Here is a 14,349-nt window from a genome sequence, read left to right on the forward strand (position 1 = left end):
GAGCTGTTCACACTTGTCCGACACGATTTGAAAACGGATCCGACATTTTTTGTCGGATGGATCGCCAGCGCAGCGCGTCCGTTTTCAAATCGTGTCGGAACACGCTCGCTCATAGTGTTGTATGGAGCTGTTCACACTTGTCGCCTAGTCGTTCCGGCAGAGTCCCCGCCACACCCCGACCCCTCCCCGCCCGCTCCCAGTCGCAATTTTGTTAAGTAAATAAATCAAAACTTCAATAATGGATAAGGAAATAAAACCCGAAAATTTAATACCACTGGTCGAAGAAAGAGTATAGTAATATTTTATTTTTAACTAAATAAAAACAAAACACTTGGCGTACACAACTTTTGTATATCAAAATTTATATTTTAATTTTTTAAAGTTTACTCTTTTTAAAATTTTAAAGCTTTAATGAGATGCACGATGCACGGAAGAGCGTATTAGTTTAATAAACACATAATAAAAAATATTTGAGTTGTTATTGTTTTCTTACTTTAAAATATCGATAGCCTTTCTTCAGGACAAATGCACTCTGTCAATTTTGTATTTTGATATGTTAAGCTCTCTGAAACTCATTCCAGTAGATGGTTAAAGTAAGTGATAGACATTCTCTTAAGCCAAAGCGCCCTTGAGGTGATTTTCTCACGGTGAAAACGGCGCTATATAAATAATCCAATCATTATTATTCTAAAATAATTAAAGAACTTTAGTTCATCACTTCTCAACTCACCAATTAACACTTGGAAAATTCCTACAGAAAATCATTCAGCTATGATTGGGTGTACCCAAAATTTTCTTTTCACTTTTTTCCTTCTTTTTAATAAGTACCACATGACAACAAGAGCTTCATTGTCGTCCATTGCGCACCATTACTGAAGAATGAGCAAATAACATGTTTTTGTTGAATCGACAATTATTTTTTTTCGTAGAGTATGGTCCGTTTTTAAAACGGATCCGTTTTTAAAATGGAAGTGTGAACAGGGCCATTGGCCATCTGTTTTTAAAACGGGACCCGCCTCCGATTTGAAAACGGAAGTGGGAACGGGCCCTAATGGTGTTGAAAATCGACGGAAAACGATTGAAATAATTGTATTTTTTATAAAAATCAAATAGGGAACCAAGGAGGAATGGAGAGGAGAGCTGAGGCCACCTCCATGAAATTTTCCCTAGTGGGGCCTTCAGGGAACCAAAAGGGAGTCGAAAGGAGAGATGAGGCTCTCTTCCCTCGTTGGGGTCTTCAGGGAACCAAGGAGGAGTGGAGAGGAGAGATGAGGCTCTCTTCCCTCGTGGGGCCCTCAGGAAACCAAAGAGTAGTGGACTCTTTCGTCGTGGGGCTTTCAGAGAACCAACGGGGAGTGAACTCTTCCCCCATGGGGCCTTCGGGTAACCAAGGAGGAGTGGAGAGGAGAGACGAAGCTCTCTTCCCTTGTGGGGCCTTCAGGGAACCAAGGGGGATTGGAGAGGAGAGATGAGACCTGAGAAAACACATTGTGGAACCGGAAGACATAGCCACATATCCAATGACAACCCTGGTGAGCTTTATAAAAGGGACCGGATGACTGTTAAAGGATTGAGGTAAAATGGGAGATAGCACAATGGGCCTATGGCCTAAGTGCTCATGGGAACTATATGTAAACCATCCTTTATAAATAAACAAAATAATAATAAAATAATTTGTATGTATTCACAAATGAAATCTTATTTCTTTGCTTTTACCAGTATCGAGTAATAAAAACATTTTCTCATCACAGACGAGTACATTTTGGCACTTTTCTAATTCAATTTACTTAGAGGAAGCACACAACTTTACGCGACGCGTGACAGTTTAGTACTAAAACTACGAAATTGAGAGAACTACAATTGACTCTCTTGGCTTGCCACTTTGAGATTTCTACAGCGTGTTTATATATGTTCTAACAACATTGCTTTCAAGTACTAAAATAACGGCGGACTATAGTAAAGTACTATAGTAAATTATCATCGTACGCTAGATCATCGTACTCTTTTCTTCCCGAAACTACGTAACATTCTTGAACAAAAACAAATTGTCCAATTCATCATAAGGGAATTTAAAATGGTTTGTCCCAAAGCTGCATGAAATCAACAAACAATTGCGAGAAAGAAATTTAAGGAATGCACCCAAATGCAGGGACACCTGGGAATGGGAACCATGTTCGCGGTAGGTTCTGCGCACTGAAAAATGCACCAAAGTGCCACAATAGATGAGCAGATAGCAGCTGATGGCATCGCCAGCTCCGTGTAGTCGAATTCAGTCACAGTTTTCATACAAAAATCTCATTCATAACAGACTTTTTGAGCTGTCCTCATGCTGTCGAGTTGGCAGCTGATGTTTTCCTTGCTGGCGCGATGCTATTGGTTTGCTGTTGTCGAGGCATTGGTGGGGACCCACCCTTTCCCCACGGCTTTATGAGGAAACTGATTGTTTAACCTCCTTAGCCGCACACGTCAGGATACTAATTTATTTGTAAAAAGAAGTTACATTTCTGTATAATGATTCTTGTCCCTCTGTTGTCGAACCAAGTAAGCAGAGATGTGCAAAAAAGGTACCCAAAACCATTTGAAATGCAAAATGGAAATGGGTCAAAACTTTTCCATTTGAAAATGCAAAATGCAAAATGGTTTTTAGAAAAGCATTTCAAATGCAAAATGCAAAATACCTATTTTCAAAATGCATTGAAAATGCAAAATGGTTTCTCAGGTTAAACAATTAAAATAATTATAGATTTTTTAAACAATTTTGTCATTTAATAATGGACATCAATGTAGAACAAACATATTACATGATGGTAAATCCAAAAACATGGTGTTCCATGTGACTACAGATTTTGAAACCACAAAAAATTTGCGCAGGACTAATGTTGCCAACGTAAAAACATAGAAACTGCTATCTAACATTTAATATTACAGCGTAATGGCTCCATGTTCAGTATTTGAATCAGTATTTTTTGTAATGGTATCACTCAATCGCCAGGGCTCCTACCAGGGACCAACTTGACAAATGTAAATTATCTCTCATAGTGAGGTTGAGGACCGACTGATATTTGGGGCTTATGAAAAAAAGATAAGTGGAGATAGTAGTTTAGGATTACTTACTTACGTGTTTTGGGTAAAACAGATCCTAAAGGACTCTCAATATCAGAAGGTTGTTTTTAATAAAAGAATATATAAATTCACTGAGTTTATTTGAACACATTGTTATACGCGACAATAAAATTTACAAGGACGATTCTAGAATGTAGACGGTAATCTAAAAGGCACAACCAGTCGGGACAAAAGGGAAATCAAGAATGATTCGGTCGGCAGACTGACAGACCGTTGTGTTGGACACAGAATGTTGCCATAATAAGGAAATTAACTTAATAGTTATTTTGTGTTGTTCGCTAGTAGGTCGCTGGTAGGTACCGTCTACAGTAGGAAGAATGTTGCAAAAAAGCATTTAAAATGGAAAATGCATTGAGAAAAGCATTTAAAATGCAAAATGCAAAATGGTTTTTAGAAAAGCATTTAAAATGCAAAATGGAAAATACCCATTTTGCATTTTGCATTTCCATTTGAAATGGATTTATTTGAAATAAAGCACATCTCTGCAAGTAAGCCAACCACAATGGACTGCTACAAGCTGCCGACTCTGACTGTCGATTCCCGTTGCTAGCAAGCTCCAAGACGTAGCGCGGAGCCGTCTTCTGTGGCCGAGGTGTCTCACCAAAATTCAAGCTTAAAAATAATTTTTGTTGTTTTTTTTTGGGGTGTTATGCCGTGTTGCACTAACTCCTTCTTTAGCCGACGTTTCGGACAGCGTTGCAGTGTCCATCATCAGGGCAGATCCGGTAGATCCGAATCTGCTGTCTGCTACCGGATCTGCCCTGATGATGGACACTGCAACGCTGTCCGAAACGTCGGCTAAAGAAGGAGTTAGCGCAACACGGCATAACACCCCAAAAACAAACAACAAAAATGCTTTTGGCCGTGAGAATCTAAAAACTTACCTTAAAAATAATTTTTTATTTTTTCTCAAATGTTTCTAGCTTTCACCCTACAAGCGTGTAATAGGCCGTCATTAGTCAATAGAGGAAAGATGAATTGTGGCGCTTCAAGCATGAAAAATCTCATCAAGATGTATCAAAATTCAGCTTTGAAGGGGTGGGGGAGGTTTTTCAAATCTTATGTAGACAGTGACCTTCCTCCTGTTTGGAAAGTCGAGTGTGCAAAATTTCATCAATCTCGGAATAAAATTGTAGATTTGTTTAAAAATAAACCCACATCGAGACAGATTTCTGCAAATGTTAATTTAAAAAATTTATTCATTTTGGTGAAGACAAAGCATCGTTTGTTTTTTCTTTTAGCAGGCTTCGGCAATATCTGGAGGGGATCGTTCTCATTGTCCCCCTGTGAAGAACCGCCACTGGAAATGTATTTTGTTTTCACTCTAGAGTTAAAGAAACTACCATTCAGAAACGAAACACAAGTAGATCTGATTAGCTAGTTAACTTCTTCCTTTTTTCTTCCCATCTCCTACTTCCTGGAGCAGCGAAGTGGGTTTCGCGGAACCAAAAGTTCTGCGGAGAGGTGGCCAGGGTTTTGCGATGACATCAGCCACTCAGAATAACATGGTCTTTAATATTTTAGGATGATAAAAATGTGCTTTGACCTCAATCTAGAATAAAAATAATTTCGGATTACCCATGGAGGAAAATTACCCTTGTGGCCCTTATGTCGAATTAATTATAATTATTTATTTATTTATTTTGTAAGAAACAAACAGCTTTTATATAATATACAATCAGAGGCGGATTTGCAGTCTTGGCCGCCCTAGGCCCTAAGGCCTCAGACCATGTAGCCGCCCCTTTCTCAGTACCCATCATATTGACCAGGAGTATCCAAACTTTTCAGTAAGTTCCTAGGGTCAAAACCGTTTTAATTTTCCTGCCATTATCATTCATGGTTCATGGGGTGAGATTTGTCCAGGTCTTGGCGGCGGATACGTCTGTTGCGTGGCGGGCTGGAATGAGAGAGACTGGGTGAGGGTGGCCTTTTGACCTTTCCAGCCGGACTATTTTGACCCATCGCCTTGCACCGCAGTTGGAGGGATGTATTCATACGTATGTCACTCCTGGACACACTAATCCCCAGATTCCTACCCACCCCTCATACATGTTCCTTTTCGAACTTCCTATCCTTCCCTTCCTTAAAAAGACCCTCCACACAGCATCACTTAAGATGACATAGGTCGCGAGGGAAAATATTTTCCTCAAAGCCTCCTGTGTGGAATTAATGTAAAAAAATACGCTTGCTAAATTCGCTAGTTCAATTACTGTATAATTGTCGATTGTCGTGCGCTGTGTGCTGTGTGTGAACACGCTCTTGCATATCGCTATTTCGTACGTAGAATATTTAGGAACTTATGAAGTAATTTCTTGTTATCATCTGTGACTTTTTTGTCACGATTGGCCGCCCCTAATATCTGGCCGCCCTAGGCCCGGGCCTACATAGGCCTAAGGGCAAATCCGCCTCTGTATACAATGATATATATAAATATACAAGTTAAATGAAGTCAAGCCACAGAAGTTTCTTATGTTAAAGTTCATTGGAAATTAAGTTTTAATATCTTAAAATTAATTTGGTGTTAAAGGAAGGGGAGAGGAAGAGGAAAATAGGAAGAGGATAGGAGATGCTCCCGATACATTCCATACTCTCATATTAATAATCGATCGTACGCATTACTTCATATCGATATTTCTTTAGGTTATTACCAAAAATGTCAATGCTGTAAAATTTTGTATTATATTGTGCACAAATATGAGGAATTGGGGATTTTTTTCGAATGTTTGTTCTACACGAGGGTAGATAAAATAAATCAGATTGTCGGGTTGATCTAGACGGAATATGAAGATTTATTAAATTGGTAAGTTCTGGTGAGTCCAGACCATTATTTAGGATTTTAAACAATAAGATTTGATCAAAAATTAGACGTCGTGTTTGAAGGTGGTAAAAATTATGAATTTTAATGGATTCGGTATAATTTGAGAAGTGTAAGTTTAGTTTATAATTTATGTGTTTAAAAAAAGTTTTTTGAATTCTTTCTATTCTTTCGATGTGGGCTTGGTATAAAGGAGTCCAGATCGGTGTACAGTTTAGTAGGAGTGGAGGGGACATGAGGACACCTCTAGGGACTCTTCGCTCTTGGGGCCTACACGGAACCAAGGGGAAATGGAGAGGAGAGCTGAGACCACCTTCGTGGATTCTTCGCTCTTGGGGTCTTCATGGAACACAAATAAAGAGGAACTTACTATGGGAAAACACTTTCCGCTTCATGATTATCCAGGGGACCATATGCGGGAAAACAAGGACCGTCACGGGAACTCAAAGGAATGAGGTAAAATGGAAGATAGCACAATGGGTCCATCGGCATCTGTCTCCGTGATCGGGCGATTGAATTTCTTTCGTGTTCAAATACCGCATGCCATACCGTGGTGGCTTGAGCTCCATTGAGAGAATTTTTGTGACATCTGTGTAATAGCAGAAAAAGTGTTTGGAGTTCAATCTTACACACAAATCCTTCTCAAATACACACAAATGTCACTTAATGACGTTCGTTATAATCTACGTGTTCATAGATGGAGTTAATTTATTTTATTACACTTTTTGCAAGTTATGCTTTACTTTTTTTAAGGTGAATTCTTTGTTTGCGACCGTACATACGCAATGTGAATATGAATAAATAGTTTTGTTCGTATAATAACTCAATTCTTTCAAGAGAGGCATACAAATAAAATATTGGATTGATTCACCGATACCGATTCAAATTGTATGTTTGATGTGTGTGTTCTAGGTGAGTTTTTTTATTTTTATTTTTATTTTAATTTTTTTTTTTTTTTAAAATCAACGTCTTTAAAAGTCTTGACAACAACGAGCCTAAACCTTTACACGTATAAAGAAAGGATTTTAGATTAAATTTACTAGAACAATTAGAGATAAATAAAAGAACTAATGATCCAAACATAACCCTAATTAATAATCAAACAAAAATGATCAATTCTCCCCTACTTAATATTTTCAAAAAACCCAAACAATATAATTCTTTAGCATAATCACCCACGTACCAACAATTAAGAAAACCCTTAGGTCATTAATTTTAACAGGTGTGCAAACACTGCTGGATTACCAAATATTTTGGTTATTCCAATTCTTAATGAATCTTTTTTGACCATTATAGAAATTTAAATGGGTGGGGATAAATAAAATCATATAAATAAGTCGTCGCCGTGTGGACATATCCACAGTTTGATAATGGCCTCAAAAGCCGAAACAGCTGTCACATTAAAAAACTGTAAAAAATAACAGAAATACTTGCAGAACTTAATAATTATAATAACATTATTAAATTTGATTTATTTTAAATTTATTTAAAAAATTAAATGGAGTTCTACGAATTAAACACCAAAACAATAAATAAAGTGAGTTTTTTTATCGGGTGTGACTCTAAGATATTTAACTTTGTTTTTCCAAGGTATGGCTTGGCCGTACATGGAGACGTGACCTTTAGGAGCGCTGTGAACCTTTCTTCGTAAGAAGAATATGGCAGCGCTCTTGGAAGGGTTCACGTCGATACGCCATTTGTTACACCAGTCTTGAAGTCTGTTTATGTTGTGTTGTGAGCGGAGCGTGCACATCCTGGGGAGCTGTATCGAACAATAATGATGGTGTCGTCGGCGTACAAGGTTTTATAAGAATGTTGATTTTCCGTGAGTGGAATATCATGCATGTAGATATTAAAGAGGGTGGGGGAAAACAGGGATCCTTGGTTGACGCCTACTGCCATGAATCTGGGCTTTGAAAATGCGCCTCGGATCTTTACTTGAAAAGTCCGGAGCCGAAGAAACGATTTTAAGACACCGAGGAGTTAGGGATCGATGCCCGTGTTATGCAATTTGAGAAGCAGGCCGTTTGACCATACTTGACTATGTCCAGGGACCGCTGGGAATTGATGTCGCCGAGGATGAGTTAGGAGACTCTGAGCAGTTGGTGTAGGGTTGAGTGTTGTGATCTGAAGCCACGTTGCTCACCAGGGAGGGTTGCCACCTCGTGGATGTGCTTTAAGAGCCGGGTGAAGAGAATTTGTTACAATATTTTACCAATATTTGAGAGAAGGCTGATTTCGGGAAGTAACGCAGCTGAGTGCGGAATTAATGGGGTTCACAATGGCGAGAATACTTTTAGGGGGAAGGGCTTTGCGAAATTTGTAATGCCATCTAGACCAGAAGCTTTTTTGTTGCTCCGGTGTTTTATGGCCCTTCGGTCTTCAGAGGGGCTGGTGAAATGTGTGTGTGTATCGAGAAGGGAGTCGAATATTATGTATATTTGACAGTTGAATTTGCTATGTGGACTGCATAAATAAACCACTCTCGTGGACTGGGTCCACGTGCTTGGAGTTAGGGCTAAATTGGATTTCAAGACTATCAGGCAAATCCGATTTCACTTGATCGTCGATTATGAGGCCATTATCGGTAAAATAATAATAATATCTTTATTTAGGAAAGTTTACACATTACAACTATACATACATATTATGGTGTACATTGATTTGTAACTTTTATATTTAAGGTTATAAAATTAAAATTAACAAAAATGAAGAACTATTAATACAAACATAATATTGTGAAGGTAAAGAGAAAATAAAAGTACAGTTGAGGTTTCTCAAATACCGCCTCACTAAGCTAGCCTGTGTTGAGGCAGAATTTGTATTAAGAAGTATATATTAGTATGAACGTTATCGGTATGGTTAAAGAGATTTACATCATTTCCTCAAGGAGCCGTCCTGTGGATTTATTTCTTGAATTTTTTTGTTGCATGTGGAGTGTGACAGCTCGGAAAGCTTCTAAAATAAGAGTTTGAATTGAATTGATTGTTGTTCCCACTTTCCCAGATATTGGTATAATATATAGACATTCCGGAAGCGTGCAGACAAGCGAGTTGCGGATGGAAGTGGCGCCGAAAATCATGAAAATTCGGAACCACTTGCGTTAACAACGTTCTACAATAAAAATAGTAAATCGGTACTGTTGTCTACAGCCTACGTGGAAATATTAGGAAAAAATGGCGTTTTTCAAAAAGCAAGGATTCTTTTGGACTCGGCGAGTCAGGCTAATTTCATTTCAGAGGAGTGTGCAAAACGCCTTGGCTTTTCTCATTCAAGTAAACATTCATTATCTCTCGTCTGTATTGGTGGCACTCGCACAATTGGATCAAACGGATTGGTAAAAACAAATTTTCGTCCTGTCAATCAAAAAAATTTCATCGTACTTTCCGTCGTCTCATATCGTTGAACATGACTGGCAACATATTAGAATAAATATTAGAATAAATAAATTAATGGGAAATGTTGGATCGTATAATGATTCGATAAATTCATTTTTTACTTCAATGGATGAATCAATTGAGGATAAACATAAATGTTTTTGGGAGATCGAAAATGTCCCCACTTTGAAAGAAATTCGATCCCCTGATGAAATTTGGTGTGAAAAGTTGTATATTGAAAATACCTACCGTAACAAAGACAGGAAGTATGTCGTAGCTTTACCATTTAAGGAAAGCCCAGAGAAATTGGGAAGGTCATATGACACCGCAGTGTCGCGCTTCATGCATTTAGAAAAGAGGCTGGATACAAATCCTGATCTCAAAACCCAATATATTTCTTTTATGAGAGAGTATTTATCTTTGGAACACATAATTGTAAGTCACCAGTGGGAAACTATTTCATACCACATCACGGCGTAATCAAGGAGACAAGTTCTACAAGTCGTTTGAGAGTCGTTTTTGATGCGAGTACCAAAACATCATTGGGTATTGCATTGAACGATATACTTTTGGTGGGTCCAAAATTACAAAAGGACATAGTCGAATTGATGTGATACACAAAGTCGTTTTTACAGCTGACATACGTCAAATGTATCGACAAATCCTCAAGGATTCAAACTCGTGTAACTATCAACATATATTATGTCGTGAATCGCGCAGTCATCCTGTAAAAGAATTTGAATTACAAACGGTCACATATGGGACAGCAAGTGCCCCTTTCTTAGCTATTCGAACATTTCATCAATTAGCAGCTGATGAAAGATCTAACTATTCAAAGGCTGCAAGGATATTAATTAATGACACATGTAGACGATATTGTCAGTGGTGCGCAAACTTTGGAAAGCGCACGACATTACATCATGGAGTTGAATGCATTACTTCAAAAGGGTGGTTTTGAATTAAGAAAATGGACTAGCAACTATCCTGAAGTTTTAGAAGACATTCCTCTCAATTATCGGGAAGTACCATTAAGTTTTGAATTTGACGGTGATAAGAAAAATATTAATATACATATTAGGTATTCAATGGATCCCGTCGCTCGATAAATTTACATATAAAATTAATAATGCTTTTAGTGACCACTGTACCAAACGTACAATGCTATCTACCATTGCACGATTATATGATCCATTGGGATTCATTAACCCTGTCGTTTTTGTCGCTAAATATTTCATGCAAGAATTGTGGAAGATGCAACTTGATTGGGATGAGGTAATCCCTATGGAAATGAGTTTCAAGTGGAAGATATATATAACGGAACTTCCTTCCCTATCCAATTTAAGAATTGATCGCTTTGTTACTACCTCTCAAAAAAGTTGTTATATACTGGTTGGTTTTTCAGACGCCTCTGAATGAGGATATTGTGGAGTTGTTTATTTGATTGTAATCAATAATCAAGAAATTTCAAGTCACATCTTACTAGCTAAATCAAAAGTTGCACCCATTAAAGTGATATCTATTCCACGGCTTGAACTGCTTGGAGCAGTTTTGTTGGCAAAGCTTTTAACCTAGGTATTGTAAAGAAGTATATAAAGACCGACTTCAAATAGAAAACATTATAGCTTTCACCGATTCCACTATTGTCTTGGCGTGGTTAAAAACACCTACGTTTCGTTTGCTAACTTTTGTTGCAAATCGAATTGAAACCATCATTCAAATTCTTCCTTATGAACATTCGTTTCACATTTCGTCGCAAGAAAATCCTGCAGATTTGGGGTCACGAGGAGTTTTTCCTAGTAAAATTGCCGAATCTTCCTTACGGTGGTATGGACCACGTTTTATATCGTCACCCGTAGAGGAGTGGTCCTTTGTTAAACCTCAAGATATTCCGGTAGAACAAATACCAGAGTATAAATCGAAGAATCTAATTTCATTATCAACTAATGTGTCAACTCGTGACCAAGAGTTTTTATTGAAATTTTCATAACTATCTAAATTATTACGGGTTATATCTTGGTGTCGTCGATTTATTAATAGATTAAGTTTGAACTCATAGATAAGTTGCAACACACTCTCGTTGAAAGAAATTAATTTATCTTTGACCTGTTGCATTAAATTCGTTCAAAATATTTATTTTAAACAAGATATAGATAGTATAATCTCGCATAATGTGTGTTCACCGCAACTGCAAAGGCTTGCTCCCTTTATCGATGAATTTGGAATATTAAGGGTGGGCGGACGTCTTCGCTTTGCACAAGTAGTGTCGGAAACCTCTAGACATCCTGTTATTTTACCAAAGCAATGTCATTTAACAACTTAAATAATAGATTATTACCATCGTTTCTACCCTTTGTAACCTTCACCCTGGTCCGCGTGCATTGCAATCTATCATTAAAATATTGGATAATTTCGGCTCGTAACGTAATTTGACATCGTTTGAGCAAATGTATCTCTTGTTTTAAAAACAACCCGCGCGTTAGTTTACCCTTGATGGGTAAATTGCCCGCTTCCCGCTTTCGAGAAGGTCGTCCATTTTTAAATGTAGGAACCGATTATGGAGGTCCGTTTTTAGTCCGCAAAAGTAGGCGTCGCGGTGCTAAAACCTATAAAGCCTATTTATGTCTTTTCGTTTGTTTATTGACCAAAGCCGTTCATTTGAAATTAGTGTCAGATCTATCCACTGAAGTATTTATAGCAGCATTAGTTCGATTCATTTCTCGTCGTGGACTCTGCCAAAACATTTATAGCGATTGTGGTACCAACTTTGTCGGCGCCAATAGATATCATATAGGTCTTTCTAAATTTTTAAGCTTACCCGAAAACAATAACACACTTATAGACTCCACTGCCACTCGTTCAATTATCTGGCACTTTAATCCTCCCTCCGCCCCACACTTTAACGGAGTATCGGAGGCTGGAATTAAGTCAACTATACATCATTTGAAAAGGGTGGTGGGAAATCAAGTACTCACTTTTGAAGAGCTAGCCACTGTTTTGACTCGTATCGAGGCAATATTAAATTCTCGTCCTATTGGCACGATGTCAACGGAACCGTCTGAAATGGACGCCCTGACTCCAGCACATTTTTTGATTGGAGCCCCTCTAGTTTCTGTTGTTGAAGAAGGTTTTGTGGACGTACCAAGAACCGTCTATCGCGCTGGCAATTATTGAAACAAATGTATCAACATTTTTGGAATCGTAGGCAAAAAGAATATTTACACACTCTTCAACAACGGAACAAGTGGTCGTTATCATCACCCAATTTGAAAGTCGACGATCTAGTAATGATTGACGATTCACATTCTGCGCCCATGCGTTGGCCCGTTGGGCGAGTCGTTGAATTATTTCCCGGCGCTGATAAAATTGTTTGTGTCGTTTCAGTTCGCACGCCACAGGATGTTTTTAAACGTCCCGTGGTGAAACTATATCGATTTCCTATCGAATAAATTTTGTTCTATTTAGTCTCCAATTTTAGAGTTACATTAACTTTAGTTTATATATTTTGTTGATCTTCTTCTTTATGTCGATATACAATTGTTGAGAATTGTAATTTGTACATTTCCTCAAGGCGGGTGGAATGTTTAGTATTGAGACAGTTTTGGATAATGTCTACCATTTTTCCCATCATATACCTACTGTCAGGCTAGCTTTAGACTTGTAAGTTTTTTCGTAAATTTACGACTTCTAGCCAATGGGCATCTTGCATTTTGAAAATCCAATACGCCCATTGGCTAGAAGTCGTAAATTTACGAAAAAACTTACAAGTCTAAAGCTAGCCTCATACCTACTATCCATTTCCTTCCTTAAAAACAGCCTTACCCACTGTTAGGAAGCTTTGTAGATGCACGCACATATATAGCTGTGCATAGAGCTTGCGGGGAAGTTCACAAGATGGAGCCAGTGGCCAGTTGTCGCCATGGACAGTGCGAAGGCTCTCAGACAATCTCACTGGCCCAAATTCCAATTTGCAAGCTTCTAGTTAGGTCGACTATCGAGTCACCAATATAATACGCATAGTATTAATAAATCCCTGATTAATATAAAAGAACCAATTATTTATAAAACTCCTTCCACGACGAGTTGGAGATCTGTTTGTGCGAACACAACACCAACATTTGAAAATAAGGAGATTTTATGTTGCATTGTAAATTGTCGCAAGTCAAGAGTCGAATTCGTGTCGTATAGCAAGAAGGTGCAATCGTAGTATCCTCGTTGTATTATTCACATGCTTTGTGCTAAATATCAAAATCACATCTCGTTTATCTCGTTGTGGAGGAAATTTCACCCGAACAGTGCAAGTTCATCGAGAGCACTATTGCCCAGATTAATGGGAATTCAAGGTAGGCTGATTTCTTCATTCCACTTTTCCCGTGATTTATTCAAAACCAATTGAATGAGCTCTTTACTCTCGTATTTTATGGTGGATTTGATTTATGGTTCATTTTACGTGTAATAGAACACGTGACATTAAATAGCAGTTACTAAATTAGATACACAGTAAATGTAAATAAATTGAAGAAAATATTTATTTACATTTAACATTAATTTAAGAATAAAAGTAAAATAAAAATAATATTATTACATTTCGATTAATAAGTAGGTAGTAGGTGGTATAAGTACATGGAGTTATTTTATACATTTGGAGTAAACGGAGCTGATAATATTGCAAGCGAAGGTACATAATAAATTGCGACAATAAGCTATTGGTGGTTCGAATGCTGATATAATTTTTTAAGAGGATATTGTAAAAAAAGAAAAAAAAATTTTTTGTTAATTAATGATAAAATTAAATAGTTAATTATATACTAAGTATGTACTATTGAAATTTGAATTTTATCAATTACTACTAATATTTACCTGTAATCAAAAGATACGTAAAAAATAAAATTAAAACTCATAATTATTATTTGATAAAATAAAATACTTTTTGTTTTAAAACCACGAGTTTTTAATAATTTTTAGAACCGTCCGGTTTCGCTTTACTCAAGCATCTTCAGGGTACAAATTATTACTAGACAAGAAGTACAAAGTGTG

This window comes from Hesperophylax consimilis, chromosome 2 (assembly GCF_061612785.1).
Source record: "Hesperophylax consimilis isolate HC1 chromosome 2, BYU_Hcon_1.0, whole genome shotgun sequence".
Taxonomy (NCBI): domain Eukaryota; kingdom Metazoa; phylum Arthropoda; class Insecta; order Trichoptera; family Limnephilidae; genus Hesperophylax; species Hesperophylax consimilis.